This window comes from Phocoena sinus, chromosome 2 (assembly GCF_008692025.1).
Source record: "Phocoena sinus isolate mPhoSin1 chromosome 2, mPhoSin1.pri, whole genome shotgun sequence".
Classification (NCBI taxonomy): Eukaryota; Metazoa; Chordata; class Mammalia; order Artiodactyla; family Phocoenidae; genus Phocoena; species Phocoena sinus.
Genome location: NC_045764.1, coordinates 177,277,000 through 177,293,044, shown reverse-complemented (window position 1 = coordinate 177,293,044; position 16,045 = coordinate 177,277,000).

Genomic DNA, 16,045 nt, shown 5'->3' with positions numbered 1-16,045 from the left:
ACAATGTCGTCAGTGGGATCTGCGGGGCAGGGCTGTCCCGAGGTACCTGGACCTGGGATAGTGGTCCAAAGAGGTGGGTTGGGGGTGTGGGCTCTGGACTGACTGGTTTGCATTTGAAAGACGTACTCGAAGGGGGTGGGGAGGTGGGGGTGGGCTGTTCATTATCGCTAGGAATTGAGTGGCCCTGGGAGGGGCGGTCCCCGCAGGGTCGGCAAGGCCGCAGATGTCAAAGCATCAGAACACAGAAAATACAAGACGTGGTTAGCGCAGGGTCTGGGAGCCCCAGCGGATGGGTCTCTCCCTCCGGCTCCCTTGGTGGGCAGGCAACGACGGGCCATCCCCGGTCTGAGTTACACCGCAGAGACCTCCATCCCTGAGGTCACCTGGGCTCGGGAGGCCTCGTGTATTAAACCAGCTGCCCCTGCAGAAGTGTGCGGCCTGGAAGCAGGAGGCCTCTTCAGGCTGGAAGAGGGGGCTGGGAGGGGACACGGCTGAGGGCACTGGGAAGTGAGCGTGCTTCCAGAGCCCACATTCTAGAGCTCGGAGCACGTGGGGCTGTGGGCATTCACCAGTGAAGCCTCCGAGAGGGAGTGCAGGTTGCCGATAAAAAGCGGAGACAGATCTGGAAATGCTGCGGCCGGAAGCAGGGCTCAGTCTAGACCAGGAGTCTCAGTTCAATCTGAGACCAGGACCTTCTTCTCAGTTGTGGGCAGCCTCTGCACAGGACAGCTATTCTCGGTGCAGAGCGAAGAGGCTGTCATTTAATTCTAGAAGCTATGCCTCTGCCCCCACCTCCAGTACAGCAGAAGGTGGGCCTGGACCCAGCCAGACCCCTGACCGAGGCCACGGCCCGCAGCAGGCTGGACTGCTTCTCCCTTCCCCACTGAGGCGAGAGTCGGGGCCCCCTGCAAAGCCTCAAGTCCTGCTTTAATTACTCTTATCTTATTTTGTAACTTTAGTTGTATAATAAGTGACACTGAAAAACCATCGTTAAATTTTAAGCCTTTGTAATAACACTGTTTTATTACATTTTGATGACTTTAGAACTATGATACTTTATTATTCGTCCTGTGTTATTTTATGGTGGCACAGTGAGATTTTTAATATCTAATCATGGAACTGGGTGATCATTAACTGCATCTGATACATAAGCCCGCTACAACCTGGTCCCCTGGAGCGCCCGTGTTAGTGGAAGTCGGAGACCTGCCTCGTTTCCAGGCTGTGGGGTGGGCAGAACTGCGGGATTGTAGAGGACCGTGTAGGTGGTGGGGTGTCTTTGTGTAACCAGATGAATCACGCCGGGAAGGTCACAGCTGGACGCAGGACACGTCCTGGGCTCACAGATGGTAGTCCTGAGGTCGCCGGCCCCGAGCAGCCCCACTGCCCACAGGGCTGACAGGTCCACTGGCCTTCACATCCGCTGGGGAGGGCTTCTCTGGGCCTCAGGTCCGTACCCTGGGGTGTCCTTGTGGACTTGGGGACACCTGAAGGGTCCTGGGGACTCTGGTCTACGTGTCTCCTTTGCAGAAGAAGCAGAATCCCCGACTGGGGAGGCGAAAACTTGCCAAGGTCACCCTGCAATTCAGTGGCAGCCCCAGGAGGAGAACCCAGACCCCTCACCCCCAGCCCCCAAAGGACTGAGCAGCCAGGACTTAACTGGGTGATGACGGGGCAGCGGGTGGGAGACTGGGGTGCGGTGGGGGGCCAGGGCAGGCGGAGGAACAACAAGAAGGGGCAGACAAGTGGTCTCACACAGAGCCTCTCCCGGGCCCCTGACCTCCAGACAGAGGCTCCTCTGGGGGACCCTGCAGAGAGGCCCTGCGTGAGGCTGTCCACCCAGTCAGCGTGTCCCTCCTGTAAGCCCAACTGGTCTCAGGAACTGGGCTGAGAGCTCCTTGGAGGCAGAGGGAAGGCCCTGGACCCCTAGAGAGAAGTGTCCTAAATATGCTTGTTGCCAGGGCCAGGAAGGGGGTCCAGTCCCTTCAGCACAGCCTGCGAGGCCGGCCTCAGTGAAGCGCCCCCTCCCTCTCCTGCCACATCTGTGCTCCCATCCCTGGGTTTCCTCCCCCATCCAGGCCTCCGCTCAGCCTGCCCACCCTCTGCTACCTGTTCTCGAGCTGTGGTCTCCTAGAAATCCACGCAGGGGTGAACGGGAGGCCTGGGAGGGGCCCGGTCACCTCCCAACCCCTGGACCTCCCGCCGGTGCCTCATTTCTCTCTGATCCCCTGCTGGGCCTGGAACGCTGGATGTCCAGGTGATGGGCAGTCCCTGCCGGGAACCCTGCTCCTACAGGCTGCAGCTGTACCCGCTGGACGCCTTGGGGGATGTGTGTGCCCAGCACAGCCACTGCCTTAGATGTGGAGGGCAGGGGCTCTGATCCCCTACCTGCTGGGGGCAGACCCAGGGCCCTGGCCTGCACGGCACCCGCAGTCTGGAGACCAGACAAGGCAGATGTGCTGGGGCATGTCCCCGGCCTGTCGCACCTGCAGACGAGTCCAACAGGGGAACCGCACACAGGTACCAACGTTCTGACCGATGGCAGGAAACTGCTCCGAACAAGCTGCCCGTGTCCGTCTCCAGGGGAACAGGAATGGGATGTTCTGTCTATTTCAACATGCAGACAGCCCGCCCTGGGGCCTCTTGGGGAGCAATCTTCTCGCTGTGCAGACTCACTCCTTCCAATCCCATGATTCAGTAGCTTTGTTCAGGCCCTGCGAGGATTTGATCATCCTAGAAATTATATTGCTGGCTCGTTCCACTTGGAGGAAACTCAATTACCTGCACGTGGAGCAATCAGCCTCTCCTCCTGGCGGCCGCAGTGAGGCAGGAGCCTCTGAGCAGGAGCGGAATTGCAGGGTCACGGGTAGCTTTATGTGTAACTTTTGAGAAACTGCTGTTATCCACAGCAGCTGCACCGCTTCACATTCCCACCGATCACAGATGAGGGCTCCAATTTCACCACATCCCCACCGATACTTGTTGTTTTCTGGTTTTTGGTTTTTGCTCTCTGGTTTTTCCTTTTGACAACAGCCATCTTGGTGGGCGTGAGGTCGTGTCTCACTGTGGTTTCAACTTGCGTTTCCCTGTGATTAATGTGGTGAGCGTCTTTCCATGGCCTCACCGGCCGTTTAACCATCTTCCCTGGAGTCATGTCTATTCGAGCCCTTCACCCTTTCTTGCCTGGTTATTTATCCTTTCATTGTTGACGGTCACCCCCAGGAGTTTGTGAGAGGAGGTGCCTTCCCCGCACCCCTGCTCTGTCCCCCGCATCCTGGGTGCCTTGGCAGGAGTCCAGGAAGTCCTCTCTTCCCCAGAATTCTGAGGTTTGTTTTCTCTGCAGAAAACGCGGGGCTGGGCCCATCGGGGTGGCCACCTGCCAGGCCGGGTTTCCATTGCCACCTCCCATGACCCCATGGCCGCCCACCCCAGCGCTCACAGAGGCAGACAACACGAATCAACTTGCAAACACAGTGCAGTGCGGAGTAGCCGGGGCGGGGTGGGGCGGGGTGGGGGGGCGGGTGGGGGGGGGTTTGATGTGCCGATTCTCACTGCCATGGCTTTCAGATGTGCCTGTCCTCGCGCAGGGCCCTCTGAATATCTCGGGCCCGCCTGGTCCCCTAGCTCAGCTTCACTAATGGAGGGAAGTTACCTGCCACCTCCTGACCGCCAGCAGCTCTTTCTGCCACAGGCGGTGTGGGCCTGATGCCCAGGGGGAGGTCCAGCTCCTCCCCGAGCCCCCTGGTTGCTGTCCCCAGGGCTGCAGAGGGGGAGGACCTTCCTTGGTTCTGTGCTGGGTCCAGTCTGGCAGGTGGCCTTTCTGTTCCGGGGGTTCTGGAGAAGGGGTGAGCGGTGGCCTGGGGAGGGCAGTGTCCAAGGGGCCCAGGGTAGCAGAGGCCCGGGAGAGACCGGCGGGCGCAGGCTGCTCTCGGCATCCCCTCTTTTGGCATGCATCGCTCTGGGGAAGCCCAACCCTGTGCCCTCACCAGGGAACCACGGCTGCCGGCCAGCTGCGGGCCCTTGGGGAGGGGGTGGGGACACCCACCCGGGGTCACAAAGTCAGGGAGGCAGAGCCTCCGGGCTCCAGCAGTCCCCCTTGGCATGGCCCCTGACTCGTTGCTGGGACTGCCACACATGCCCCCTACTCTGCACGGGCATGCCCCCGCAGTCCCGCTAGGCAGGCATTATACACCAGGAAGCCAGGGTACAGAGAGGCTGAGTAACCTGCCTGAAGTCACACAGCGGGTACCTGGGAATCCAGAACGGGAGCCCATGCTGTGAGCGCTGTGCCCTGGCCTGAGTGCCGACCTCTGACCCAGGGAAGAAGCCCTTCAGGGTGGGATGGAGGGAGTGAGTCCAGGCATCGTCAGAACCCCTCCTGCCCCCAGACAAAACAAGACGCCTGTCTGAAGGTGCGCCCACACTTCTGTGCTCCACGGGCAGCACAAGGAAGGGTCTTGGACTCAATTCCTTCATGTGTCCTCCCTGCCTCGCCTTTTTCACGCTGGAAGAGGCCAGTTAGGTCTCAGCTGCCAGGAGTTGGCAGGTCAGGTGGCCACTGGTCTGGCCTGACGTGCAGGGCCTTGGCAGCTGACTGGCCTGGACAGAAATGGGGGGGGGGGGGTCCTGCATGTCCCAGTGGGGCCAGCCTTGGCCTGCCCAAGGGTGTTGGGAGCTGGCATGGGGCACACCTCCTGGGGGCTATGAGGACATTATGAGTGAGGACCAGACGGCCTGCGTGACCTCCGGCTGCAAGAACTTCCACTGGGCAGTGGACACTTCCCAGAAAGCAGGGCTGCGGAGGGACAGGGTGGGGGACAGAGCGGTCACACGGCAGTGGTGTGTGCGTGAAGCCTGCATCGTGCCCGCATGAGCAGGGACCGAGCTCCTGACCAGATGCTGTGCCAGCACACCTGCCAACACCCCCCTCTCTCGCAGGGGCTGGAGTCAAGTACAGGGGCTGTGGGCCCCGGACCACCTGCAGACCTAGGCTCCCGGGGACGGGAGAGGGGCTGGGTGAGGCCCTGGGCCTCTGCTAAGGGCAGGGTCTGGCCGTCACCCTGAGGACGGTGCTTCAGGAAGGCTCTCTGACAGCCCCACCTCACCCCTGGGTGGGGGCGCCAGGCTGCAAAAGGGGATTCCCCGGGCCGGAAGGGGAGGAGGGCTGAGCACCACCTGACTTCCCTTTTCCTTTTCTCGGGCCATCTTTGTGCCTCTTTCTCTTCCTTTCATCCTCACCTCTCCTTCCCCCACTGTGGTTGGCAGGATTCTCGGGGGACCCCAAGCCCTGGTGTGCACATCCTGGAGGGACCTGGGAGAGACGAGATCTCACTCCCGAGAGAGGGTTACTGAATCCACAGGGAGATTGTCCGAGTCGGGGGGAGGGGGGCCTGTCCTACTCAGAAGGGCCTTCGTAGAGGGTGAGGAATCAGAGACGCCCTCCGGCAGTCGGGAAGGAAGGAAACCAACAGCCTCGTGAGAGCAGCCCACGGGAGCCACGCAGCAGGAACTGCAGGAGCCTCTGGGAGCCAAGAGCGTCCCCAGAAAATAGCCAGAAAGGAAACGAGGACCACAGTCCTCCAGCTTCACCCAGAGAACGACTGCAGCTTTCTGAGCTCCTGAGCGGATGACCAGCCGACCCACGGCTGGGTTCCTACCCTGCGGGAACTGTGAGATCATTCATTTGATGCATCTGTGTTTAAGCTGCTAAGTGATTTGTTACGCAGCATAGGGGACCAATGCACCCTATCAACCAGGGCAGGAGAGCCGGCATTCGGGGCCTGGGAGCTCACGAAAGTTTCGGCTGATGGAGTCTCCCCTTCTCGGTCACAGAGGGGGCAGGCCTGGCCCAAGGAGGTCAACAGGGGTCACCCTGCTCCAGAGCCAGGCCCCACCCAGGTTGCGGGGGAGCTTGACTGGGAGACGCGTGGTGGAGGTGTGGGCCTGGGACCCTGACTTGGCCACCCCCAGCTCCTGCTTCCTGCCAAGCCCGCCGGCACGGAGAGGCAGAGCTGCTCATGGGCACACGTCCCAGCCCCAGGGCAGCCAGCCCAGTGGGCCGGGGGGAGAACCAGGGTCTCCACTAGGGGTGCGTACACCCCACCAGGTGTGCCCCAAGAGGCCCTTGGTGACCCCTACGAGGTCACCCAGACCTCCCGTCCTGCCTCTCCCGTGTTCTCTGGATATGACACCAAAAGCACAGCAACAAAGGCAAAAATAAGCAGGTGAGACCGTGTCAAAATAAAGTTTCTGTGCAGCAAAAGAAGCAATGAACAAAATGCAAAGGCACTCTGTTAAACTGAGAAAATATTTGGAAACCATACATCCGATAAGAGGTTAATATCCAAAGCGTAAGGGACTCATACAACTCAGCGGCAAAAACCACACAAGCCAATTAAGAAATGGGCAGAGGACTTCAGCAGACATTTTTCCAAAGGAGATATTCCAACGGCCAACAGGTACATGAAGATGTTCTCAACATCACTAACCACCAGGCAAACGCAAATCAAAACCATAATGAGATGTCACCTCACCTCACACAAAAAAACAACAGGTAACAAGTGTCGGTGAGGGTGTGGAGAAAAGGGAGTCCTGGTGCAGTGTTGGTGGGAATGTAAACTGGTGTAGCCGCTATGGAAAACAGTATGGAGGTTCCTCAAAAAATTAAAAATAAAACCACCGTACGATTCAGCAATCCCACCGCTGGGTGTATATTTGAATGAAATGAAATCACAATCTTGAAGAGATATCTGCACCCCTATGTTCATAGCAGCACTATTTACGATAGCCAAGACACGGAAACAGCCTAAGTGCCCACTGACAGATAGATAGACAAAATGTGGTATATGCATACAATGGGATATTATTCAGTCATAAAAAGAAGGACATCTTGCCATTTGCACCAACATGGATAAATCTTGAGGGCATTAGGCTAAGTGACATACGTCAGACAGAGAAAGACAAACTCTGTGTGATCTCACTTCTGTGTGGAATCTAAAAACACTGAACTCACAGAAACAGAGAGTAGAGGGTGGTCGCCAGGAACTGGGGGTTGGGGGAAGTGCGGAGACGCTGGCCTGAGGATACAGACTTCCGGTTTTTGAGATGGGTAAGTTCTGGGGATCTCGTGTACAGCACGGTGACTATAGTTAATAATGCTGTATTTTACACAACCATGTAGCTGTGAAAGGGAAGCTCTAATTCTCTCTTTGACAGCAACAAAACAAAATGGTAATTATGTGAGAAGGATGTGTTAACTAACCCGATTGTGGTAAAGATTTCGCAAAGTATATGTGTATCAAATCATCCCATTGTACGTTTTAAAGTTGCGTAATGTTGTATGTCTATTATATGTCAATCAAGTTGGAAAAGAAAGAAAGGAAGGAAACTCCTCCAGGGCACCTGGCAGGGCCCTCGGTCTCTTTGTTAAAGGAGGTCTGATGTTCCGGGCCCCACGCAGACCTCCCCTCACTCATTTGTGTGACAGCCTCTCTGTGGGCTCCTCTGGTTTTCAGGTTTAGGGTTACATTTCCTGCCTCTGTGAACAATGTCACGAGCAGTGACATCCTTTCTCTTCTATCTCAATACACCAGTGTTTTCAGTTCTGTGGAAGCAAGCCCAGGTAACGTGCTATGGGCTGAATTCTGTCGCCTCCAATTCATATGTTGGAGTCCTAACCCCCAGTACAGCTCAGAATGGGACTGCGCTTGGAGACAGAGTCTTAATTTACAGAGCTGATTAAGTTTCAGTAGAGACAGTAAGGTGGGCCCTAATCCAACACGGCTGGTGTCCTTGAGAGGGGATTGGGACACAGATGCACACAGAGGGATGTCCGTGTGAGGACCCAGGCAGAAGATGGCCGTCTGCAAGCCAAGCAGAGAGGCCTCAGGAGAAACCAGCCGTGCCGACACCCGCACTGGGGACTTCCAACCTCCAGGACCGGGGGACAATAAATGTCTGTAGCACTTTGTGACAGCTGCCCAAGCAAACCAGTACAGACTGGGATTTGGGGTGAAAGAGCACAGATGGTTCTTTGCGCTGCTGTCACTAGAGGACTTTCCACGCAAGCTGTCGGATGTCCGTCTCCCTCCCACGGGGCAGGACCTCGCTCTTGCTTTGTGTCCCCGTTAGGTCATTCCTGTTAATTCTAAGTGGGAGCTCGTTGGTACTTGATTTGCATTTCGCTGACTATTACCGATTGTGAGCACTTTTCGTGTGCTCCTTGCCACTCGAATTTACTCTTTAGTGAAATCGTACCCTTGGCCCATCTTTCTATCGGATTGTTTGTGTACCTCACAGGTAACAGCCCTGGACTGTCATTTTCATTCTAGATAGCTTTTGTTTCTCGGAGCTCATCCTCTGTCTGTTGACTTTGTTTTCGGTGCCAGTCCATAGATGTGCTCTTCACTGTTGTACACTCCAGCATGTTTATAACTTATTTGAAGTACTTTGGAGTTTCCAGTCTTGCTTTAGTAAGCATACTTTACTTCTACGTTGTACACAGTCTCCCAGATTTTCCTGCAGTAACTTTTTTTCATTTTACTTTATTTTACATCTGAGTCTGTAATCCACTTAGAATTTACTTTTGGTTAAGAGGTAAGAGCGGCTGTACTCTTCCAGGAGGTACTAGCTGTTCTGGCCCCATTTATGAAATGATGCTTCCTTTCGGAGTAACCGAAACAAAGCTCTTGGCCTAGGGTAGCCTCTCGGCCGTGCTGAGGCACTTCCTGATTTTCTAGGCTGCTCCGTGGCACGTGCATCTGTTCTTTGCACCAAAGCCTTCAGCTGTGCGCAGAGGCCAGACAACACCCTTTCTTCCGTTTTGCATGCTTTTGTTGTCTACTTGAGCATTTAGCCTTCTGCCTCTGTCAGCTCCTGCCGCTTTGACGAAATGCCACAGGCAAGGGACTTAAAGAGCAGACGTTTCTTTTTGAAAAAAATAGATCTTTATTGGAGTATAACTGCTTCACAACACTGTGTTAGCTTCTGTCACACAACAAACGAGTCTGCCACGTGCACACACGTCCCCATATCCCCTCCCTCTTGAGCCTCCCTCCCACCCTCCCTATCCCACCCCTCTGGGTCATCGCAGAGCACCGAGCCCATCTCCCTGTGCTATGCGGCTGCCTCCCACTACCTAATTATTTTACATTAGGTAGTACATATATGTTAATGCTACTCCCACTTCGCCCCAGCTTTCCCCTCCAACCGTGTCCTCAAGTCCCTTCTCTACGTCTACTTCTTTATTCCTGCCCTGCAACTAGGTTCATTAGTACCTTTTGTTTTAGATTCCATATATATGTGTTAGCATACGGTATTTGTTTTTCTCTTTCTGACTTACTTCACTCTGTATGACAGACTGTAGGTCCATCCAGCTCACTACAAATAACTCAATTTCGTTTCTTTTTATGGCTGAGTAATATTCCATTGTATATATGTGCCACATCTCCTTTATCCATTCATCTGTCGATGGACATTTAGGTTGGCTCCATGTCCTGGCTATTGTAAATAGTGCTGCAGTGAACATTGGGGTCCATGCCTCTTTTTGAATTATGGTTTTCTCAGGATATATGCCCAGTAGTGGGACTGTTGGGTCATATGGTAGTTCTATTTTTAGTTTTTTAAGTAACATCCATACTGTTCTCCATAGTGGTTGTATCAATTTACATTCCCACCAACAGTGCAGCAGGGTTCCCTTTCCAGCATTTATTGTTTCTAGATTTTTTGATGATGGCCATTCTGACTGGCGTGACGTGATACCTCATTGTAGTTTTGATTTGCATTTCTCTAACAACTAGTGATGTTGAGCATCTTTTCATGTACCTCTTGGCCATCTGTATGTCTTCCTCGGTGAAATGTCTATTTTGGTCTTCCGCCCATTTTTTAACTCGATTGTTTGTGTTTTTTTTGAGCTCCATGAGCTGTTTGTATATTTTGGGGATTAATCTTTTGTCTCATTTGTAAATATTGTCTCCCATTCTGAGGGTTGTCTTTTTGTCTTGCTTATGGTTTCCTTTGCTGTGCAAAAGCTTTTAAGTTTAATTAAGTCCCATTTTTTAATTTTTGTTTTTATTTCCATTACCCTCGGAGGTGGGTCAAAAAAGATCTTGCTGGGGCTTCCCTGGTGGCACAGTGGTTGAGAGTCCGCCTGCCGATGCAGGGGACACGGGTTCGTGCCCCGGTCCGGGAAGATCCCACATGCCGCGGAGCGGCTGGGCCCGTGAGCCATGGCCGCTGAGCCTGCACGTCCGGAGCCTGTGCTCCGCAATGGGAGAGGCCACAACAGTGAGAGGCCCGCGTACTGCAAAAAAAAAAAAAAAAAAAAAAGATCTTGCTGTAGTTTATGTCAAAGAGTGTTTTTCCTATGTTTTCCTCTAAGAGTTTTATAGTGTCTGGCCTTACATTTAGGTCTTTAATCCATTTGGAGTTTATTTTTCTGTATGGTGTTACGGAGTGTTCTAATTTCATTCTTTTACATGTAGCTGTCCAGTTTTCCCAGCACCACTTATTGAAGAGGCTGTCTTTTTTCCATTGTATGTTCTTGTCTCCTTTGTCATAAATTAGGTGCCCATATGTGTGTGGGTTTATCTCTGGGCATTCTATCTTGTACCATCGATCTATATTTCTGTTTTTGTGCCAGTACCATACTGTCTTGATTACCGTGGTATAGTTTGAAGTCAGGGAGTCTGATTCCTCCAACTCCTTTTTTCTTTGTCAAGATGAGCAGACATTTATTTCTAAGTCCTGGAGGCTAGACATCTGAGATCAGGGTGCCACACGATCGAGTTCCAGTGAGGATCCCCTTCCTGGCTTGCAGACGGCAGCCACGTCCTCACGTGGTGGAGAATGAGAGCTCTGGTCTCCTCCCCCTCTTACCAGGGCACTAATCCTATCATGGGCTCCACCCTCGTGACCTCATCTAACACCAGTCACCTCCCAAAGGCCTCACCTCCTAACACTATTGCACTGGGGGGTTAGGGCTTCACGTCTGAATTTAGGGGGAGGGACACCAACTTCCAGTTTATAGCCCCCACCAGATAAACTTCAAAATAATTTTACCTAACTAAGGCAACACCAAAACCCCTAAAGCCCTGTTGGGAATATAATAAAATTGCATTAAATTTAATCATAAATTTTAGGTAGATTTTTTTTTTAATCTTACGAGTTCTTATCCTGGAAAATGATATGTCTGTTCTGTGTTCTTAAACAAGATGTGATAGCTTTCTTCACACTGATTGTAGAGTCAGGGTCTTCTCTGGAAAGCAGAAACCACGCCAGGTCTCTCAGGCAGAGGGAATGTAACATCGGGAGTGGTTCCTTGGACTGGAAGAGGGGAGAAACCACCCAGGGCATGGTGAAGTGAGCACCAGGAGGTCAATTCTGCCCCAGGCAGGGCTGGGACTGGAGGGACAATGTGAGGAGGTAGAGCTCTGACCACAGCAAGGGCTCCCCAGCCCCATCTGGGACCATGGAGGGAGGGGCTTTCAGGTGGGAGCTGCAGCCACAGAGGAGACCACTGGAAACAGAGACGGAGGGAGAGAAATACCCTTGCTCTTCCCTCCCCTCACCCTTCAATCTTGGGTCAGCACCTGCCATTGGCCAAACTACCTGGAAGTAGAGGGAGGGGACCTGGAATCCTGACAAGAGCAGGAGAGGAGCAGGAAGTGTCTGAACACAGCACACACACTCCCCTGTCTTCCTTGTTCCATTTTATCCCCAAGTAGTCATGGTTTTGTCACTATTGTGAATAGACTACTTTTTCTCCTCTCTGCTTCTAGATGGCTTATTATTTGAAAAGAGATGATATATTGATCTCATAATTATATGACATTCTCTGACTCTATCATATTTTTCCTGTTAATTCTGATTTTTTAATACAATGTCTAGGATTGCAAAAACTCACAGTTTTTATCTCTTTCAACATTTATATGACATGTTTCATTTTCTTGTCTAATCACATATGCTAGAACCTCTAATGCAATATCAAATAATAATAGTGGGCCTCCCTGAGGAAGTTCTGATTTTAATTGAAATGGTTTGGTGTTTCACAATTTAGATCTCATCTGTGTGAAACAGTCATGCTGTCCCTCAATGGCAGCCTGGTAGCTGTGAGGTCAGCTGGCCACACTCCTGTAGACCTGCCAGTAAGGAGCCAGTGTGCCCAGGTAGATCAGAGTTTTTTACACAGGCAGTAAATGTTATATCAGCATGGCGTCAGCTCCCTACGTCCCTAATCCCACAGAATGACGCCAAACCAGAGGCGCCAGGTGACAGCTGGCATGAGTGATGGGTTGCTCTGCCATTGAGGAGCCCCTGAACTATGGTCAAACATTTATGTAGACTTACACAGAAGCCTGTGTACCCCCGGAGGAACATCTCCTTGCTCCAGGGGGGTCCGCATGGCAGGACTCAGGTCAGACTGTGGTCAAACCTTGTCTAGGTGGCCCATGAGGAGATGTGCAGGGTCTCCAGAGACCATGGTGGAGCCATTCCCCTACAGCTTGCTGCTGGTTTTCTAGGTTTCTTTATTTGAGTTAAATAGTTTTCTTGTAAGGTTATTTTACTCAGGATGTCTTCTTTTGTTTGTTTTTGTTTTTTTGTCAGACTGAGAAGTTTTATCAAACACCATCTACTGGTGGGATTATAAGGTTGATTGATAAATTATGTAGCTAGAGTTCCTGGTACTGAACTATCCTTGTGTGCCTGGAATAAAATGTAAAATAAATATTTTTCTCCATTCTATTTACTAATATTTTATTTATAATTTGTTTGCAAAGTGATTCAGGTTTTTAGTTATATTTTTCTGTTCTCTTTTAATTAGATAATTAAAGTTTCTCTGGCCACATGAATTAAATTGGGAAGTTTTCCATCTTTTCCCATGTGCCAGAATGTTCAAAATAACATGGGAATTGTACTATTATGATAGATAAAGCTGCTTTGACCACTCTAGTCCTGGTGATTAAAAAAAAAAACAGGGACTTCCCTGGTGTCACAGTGGTTGGGAATCCGCCTGCCAGTGCAGGGAACACGGGTTCAATCCCTGGTCCGGGAGGATCCCACATGCCACGGAGCAACTAGGTCCGTGTGCCACAACTACTGAGTTCGCACGCCTAGAGCCCGTAAGCCACAACTACTGAGCTCGTGTGCCACAACTACTGAAGTCTGCATGCCTAGAGCCTGCCCTCCACACAAGAGAAGCCACCGCAATGACAAGACTGAGCACCACAATGAAGAGTGGCCCCTGCTCGCCACAACTAGAGAAAGCCCACGCACAGCAACCAAGACCCAATGCAACCCAAAATAAAAATAAATTTGTTAAAAAATAGAAACAGCTTTATTAAGATATAATTTAGATGCCATATGACTCACTCATTGAAGGTGTACAAATCAATGTGTTTTAGTATATTCACAAGGTTGCACAGCCATTATCATATTCTAATTTTAGAACATTTCCATTCTTCATAAAAGAAACTCCTTTCCCATTAGCAGTCACTCCCATTCCTCCCTAGCTCACCCCTAACCCTAGGTAACCACTAGTCTACCCCCTGTCTTTATAGATTGGCCTATTTTGGACACTTCATTATAAATACGATCATACAATATATGGTTTTTTACTCACTTTTTTCACTTAGAATAATGTTTTCAAGGTTCATTCTTGTAAACATCCTTGTAGAATGTATCAGTAGCTCATTCCTTTTTCATTGCCAAATAATATTCCGTTGTACAGATTATAACACATTTAATTTATCAGTTGGTGGATATTCTGGCTATTGTGAGTAATACTGCTATGAAAATTTGCATGTAAAAGTTGTGAACATATATTTTCATTTCTCTTGAGTATATACACTTAAGAATAGAATTACTGAATCATATGGTAAATCTATGTTCAGCATTTTCAGAAACTTCCAGATTTTGTTTTGCAAAGCAACTGCACACTTTTACATGCCCACCAACAAATTATGAGAGTTCCAGTTTCTCCACATCCTCACCTACACTTGTTATTATCTGTGTTTTTGATTCTAGCTGTCTAGTGAGTGTGAGGTGGAATCTCATTGTGGTTTTGATTTGCATTTCCTTAATGAGTAATGATATAGAGCAGCTTTTCTTGTGCTTATTGGCCATGGAGATGACATTCTCCATCGTTGGAGAAATGTCAGTTAAAATCCTTTGCTCATTTTCAATTAGGCTATTTATCTTTTTATTATTGAATTGTAAGGGTTTTTTATGTATTATGAATACAAGTCCCTGGTCAGATATATGATTTGCAAATATTTTCTCCCAATCTGTGGGTTGTACTTTCACTTTCTTGATGGTATCCTTTGTAGCATAAAGGTTTTAAAACCCAATTTTTAAAATTAAATTAATTAATTAGTTTAAAATTTTTTGGCCATGCTGAGCAGCATGCCGGATCTTAGTTCCCTGACCAGGGATCGAATCCGTGCCCCCTGCAGTGGAAGCGCAAAGTTCTAACTGCTGGACTGCCAGGGAATTCCCAAGGTGGTACATTTTGGTGTAATTCAGCTATTTTTCTTTTGCTGCTTGTGCTTTTGGTGTCATCTCTAAGGAATCATTGCCTAATGCAAGGTCATGAAAATTTACTCTTATGTTTTCTTCTAAGAGTTGTATAATTTCATCTTTTACATTTTGGTCTATGATTCATTTTGAATTTTAATTTTGATGTATGGTATGAATTAGTGGTCCAAGTTCATTCTTCTGTAAATGGACATATGGCTGTTCCAATGCCATTTATTCAAAAGATTATACTTTCCTCTACTTAATTGTCTTGGAAATCAATTTTTTGATTGAAATTTGTTGACTATAAATGTAAAGATTATTTTCTGAACTCTCAGTTTTATTCCATTGATCCATATATCTATCCTCATTCTAATAACATACTGTCTTTATACCTATAGGCTTGTAGTAAGTTTTGAAATCATAAAGTGTGAGTCCTCCAACTCTACTTATCTTCAAAACTTTTTACCTCTGATATTCTGGGTCCCTTGCCTTTATATATGAACTTTAGGATTTCAATTATGTCAATTTCTGTAAAAATGTCAGCTGAGATTTTGATAGAAATTATGTTGAATCAGTAGATCAATTTTGGGAGTATGGCTGTCTTAACAGTATTAAGCCTTCTAATCCATGAGCTTTTTTTTTTTTTTTTTTTTTTAAATTTATTTATTCATTTATTTATTTTTGGCTGTGTTGGGTCTTCGTTTCTGTGCGAGGGCTTTCTCTAGTTGTGGCAAGCGGGGGCCACTCCTCATCGCGGTGCGCGGGCCTCTCACTGTCGCGGCCTCTCTTGCTGCGGAGCACAGGCTCCAGACGCGCAGAGCTCAGTATTTGTAGCTCACGGGCCCAGCTGCTCCGTGGCACGTGGGATCTTCCCAGACCAGGGCTCGAACCCGTGTCCCCTGCATCGGCAGGCAGACCCTCAACCACTGCGCCACCAGGGAAGCCCTTTTTTTTTTTTTTTTTTTTTTTTTTTATAATCCATGAGCTTTGAATGTCTTTTTATTTCTTTTGATTGTCTTCAATTTCTTTCAGTAATGTAGTTTTCAGTGTGCAAGTCTTGCACTTCTTTTGTTAAATTAATTCCTAAACATTTTATTTTTTGATGCTACTATAAAAGGAATTGTTTTCTTAATTTTGTTTTTGGATTGTTCACTGTTAGTGTACAGATTAACAATTGATTTTTGTATATCAATCTTGTGTCCTGCAAACTTGCTGAACTTGTTTATTAACTATAGCAGCATTTTGTGGGTTCCTTAGGATTTTTTTAAATACACATAGTACTGCAAATAAAGAGAGTTTACTTCCTTTCTAATCTGAATGCCTTTTATTTCATTTTCTTGCCTAGTTGCCTTGGCTAGAGCCTCTGGTACAATGTTGAATAAAAAGAGCAAGAGCGGACATCCTTGTCTTATTTCTGATCTTAGGAGGAAAGGCTTTCAATCTTTCACCATTAAGTATGAAGTTAGCTGTGAGTTTCTTGACCTTGCTTTTTATCAGGTTAGGGAAATTCTCTTTTATTCTTAGAATGTTGAAA